This window comes from Palaemon carinicauda, chromosome 20 (assembly GCF_036898095.1).
Source record: "Palaemon carinicauda isolate YSFRI2023 chromosome 20, ASM3689809v2, whole genome shotgun sequence".
Taxonomy (NCBI): domain Eukaryota; kingdom Metazoa; phylum Arthropoda; class Malacostraca; order Decapoda; family Palaemonidae; genus Palaemon; species Palaemon carinicauda.
The window spans coordinates 87269588-87273293 of NC_090744.1; the positions used below are offsets into that span (position 1 = coordinate 87269588).

The 3706-nt window shown below is 38.5% G+C and overlaps 1 pseudogene; it reads left to right on the top strand.

Annotated features, from left to right (window-relative positions):
• The first annotated feature begins 2062 nt into the window (after window positions 1-2062).
• Window positions 2063-3281, top strand: LOC137659955 (piggyBac transposable element-derived protein 4-like; annotated as a pseudogene).
• The last annotated feature ends 425 nt before the right edge of the window (window positions 3282-3706 follow it).

A 3706-nucleotide genomic window follows, 5' to 3' on the forward strand; every position in this document is an offset into this window, starting at 1 on the left:
AATATTAGCAAAGGTGGGTCCCAAGGGAGAACCCATAGCCATCCCATCGAGTTGTCTGTACAAAATACCATTAAAAACAACAGAGGTGTCCAGCACCACCAGTTCCAAAAGTTTTTTAAAAGATGTGCGACTAAAATCATTAAAAGTGGTATTAGGCTCAGAAAATAATTTGTTTAAAATAATATCGATTGTCTCTTCCACAGGTACATTAGTAAATAAAGACTCATCATCAAAACTCGTCATGAAAAGATCTGAGTCCTGAGAGATTATGGCCTCTTTAAATACATAGGAGTTATTCAGAGAAAATTTATATTTTGTCAGAGGTTCTAGCAAGGGAACGAGAAACTTAGCTAGTTTGTAATTAGGGGTGTTAAAGGACGGTAAGATGGGTCTCAGCGGAACATTGGGCTTGTGAATTTTGGGTAAACCATATAAGATGCCATAGGAAGACCCGGAACAGAACAAATTTTGGTAAGTAGTTTCAGTAATGGATTTTTCATTTTTAAGAGTCTTCAAAACCTATTAATTTTATCCTCTGTTTTAAAGGTTTTATTAAAATTAGGCTCACCAATTTTCCAATAAGTTCGATTCATCATTCAGAATACTTTCCATTTTTTTCACATATTCCTCCTTATTTAAAATAACAGTTCCTTTGCCTTTATCTTGTCTAGAGATGATAATGTGCTCTCTATTGGCAAGCTTCCTCAATATATCAAAATCTGTTTTCTTAAAAAAGGGTGTCCACCTGGTTTTTAGTTTCCCAAATGTAGCATGGGATATTTCATATAGTTTGGATTGCAGATTACTAAGATTCATGTCAAAGGGCAGAGATTTAAGCCTTTTAAATAGTGACTATAGAGGTAGAAAAAACTTCGAGTAATTACGTCTGAAGTTCAGAGGACAGACATGCAAACCTAACGACAACAGAAACTCTTCTCTTTTAGATAAAACATAATTAGAATAGTTAAAAAAAGTTATTCAGCCTTTGTTAAAATTTGGAATAAAAATACCCAAGCTTCTAAGTTTCCTATTATGATAATCTTATACGGCAGAAACGTACTCAGAAATACTCTTATTAAAAAGTTGTTTAAGAATTATAGAGTCAATTAAAGTAAAAGAGCTACATACAGTTTTAAGAATATTGCTAACGACATTGTTATGATTGTGAAAAAATTTTTGCTTATTTGTTCACCAGCTTTAGTAGAAGCAACACATGTGTCACCTCTGCTCCGCCGCGTTCACTGAATATCACCCTCCAAAGTTGAAATTGGTGTATATCTGACACTACGTTACCGTAAAGAGGGTAAGTTATGCAATCGCAAAAGTTTTGCATTTTACATTACTGCTTTATTATTTATTTCTTTATTACTTACTTTAACTTATGAGAGTATTAGTGTATTATGTTAGTTCCCATACCAATCGCCAAATTGGATCATAGTGCAGCAAATATGTGATTTTAGCCTAATTTATAATTTTCAATTTTTTTCCTATTTTCAGATTTCGCCATGGCTAAGAGAAACCTGTCGTAGGAAGAGTTTTTGCAGGTTCTCTTCGTGAGTAGCGGTGAAGAAGAACTTTCTATATCGACGTTTGAAGCAGGCAGTGTCCTTGACGACCTCCACGATGCCGTAACTTGGCAGGAGGAGGAGTAAGAGGCCCAACTTTTCGCTGCTAATCCTGAGGGAGAATTAGCTGATGTGATGCAAGATTTGGCTATCTCGCATGTAGTTCTTTTGAGTTCCCTCGCTCGTAGGTCTCCTTCACCGTCTCCTGTGTCCTCTGCGGCGTCTCCTGTGTCTCCTTCAGTGTCTCCTGTGCCCTCTTCAGGGTCTCCTGTGCCTCCTTCAGCGTGTCCTGTTCCTCCTTCAGCGTCTCCTGTGCCTCCTTCAGCGTGTCCTGTTCCTCCTTCAGCGTCTCCTGTGCCTCCTTCAGCGTCTCCTGCTGATCCTGACCTCTTCGCCCTGCAGTAGGTGTGGCATTGAAGAGATTGCCGGACAACTCCTACAAGGCTAAGGACAACACAAAGGGGCACTCAAAGCCAAACCCAATAATACCCCCTATTATGAAGATCGACCAGTTTGACAATCCCGGCCCTACCATGAGCGTCATTGGGTGCAGTACTCCTGCCGAAGTTTTTACCAAGTTTTTGCCGGATGTCTTACTTACTGAAGTGGTCGTCCACACCAACGGCAACATTATCATCCTCAGAAACAAGTGAAAGCGGCAAAACAACCCGACCTTCAAGGACCTAATCCTCATGGAGTTCCGTGCATTCCTTGGGATGCTCATCATGACAGGGGCACGGAAGGACAATCATTTGACATTGGAAGAGATGTTCTCCAAGTCTCAAGGATGTCCCTTCCACAGGACTGTCATGAGTGAACGCTGCTTCGCCTTTATTCAGAGGGCTCTATGATTTGAGATCCTTGCCACGAGGGAGGAATGTGTGAAGACTGACAAATTTGCTGCTATAAGGAGTTTGTGGGACTAGGTCATTGCAAACTGCATTGCAAACTATGAAGCAAGTGGGCATCTTACCGTGTATGAGCAGCTCCTCGATTTCAGGGGACAGTGTGCTTTCAGGATGTACATCCCAAATAACCAGCAAAGTAAGTAAACGATTTGAATTTTCTTTATTTAGATTTTATTGCATTTTCTTCAGGATAAATCTTATTCCATGCTTATAATTCCTACATATTCATTGATGACTAAAAATATTTCTTTTGATATTGGAATCAGCATTTATTTAATTATATATAAATTATTAACATTCATTATTTGTTTATTATGTACAGTACATTTTATTTATGTTCAGTGTGAATCTCATTACATTTTTATAATGACTACATATTCATGGATGACTAAAAATAATGATTTTATTATTGGAATCCGCATTTATTTCATCATATATAAATTCTTAAAATTTATTATTTATTTATTATGTACAGTATATTTTATTTATATATGTATATTTTATTTGATTTTATCATGTTCTATTTTATTTTAACTTATTTTATTTGATTTTCATTGATTACCTGTGAGTGTTGATTGATGACTAATGATTGAATTTTATTTCTTTTCTCTTAAGTGTGGCATCAAGTTAGTTATAGCCTGTAATACAGAGGGATACTACATGTGCAATGCAATTCCCTACTTGGGCAAGGGGACTACCACTACAAGTACACCCTTGGGAGAGTACTTCACGATGGAGCTAAACCGCCCCTTCAGGAAGACTGGGCGTTTTGTTACCACAGATAACTGGTTTACTTCCTTGCCCTTAGCCAGGGGGTCTCCGTCAATTTGGGATGCATTTAGTTGGCACTATTCGTCCCAAAGTTTACACACCTGTGATGCTGACAACACCACTGGATTTGGGCGAATGTGTGGCCTTGTATAACTACGAGGACAAGGTCACCCTTTTGTGCCAACTTGTGAAGACCACGAAAAAGATCCAGATTCTTTCAACTGTGCTTCACAATCCCACGGTTATTGAGAACCAAAAAAGCCATATTCATATGTGCTATAATGCAACGAAGGGAGGAGTCGACACCTTCGAACAAATATGTTCTGCCCTGACTTGCAGCAGGAAGACACGGAGGTGGCCCGTATGTACCTTCTATGGTGTTCTCAATATTGTGGTGAACAATTCATTCTACATCCACCAAAACTTGCCAGGCAACAAGTCATACAACAGGAGGTAATTTTA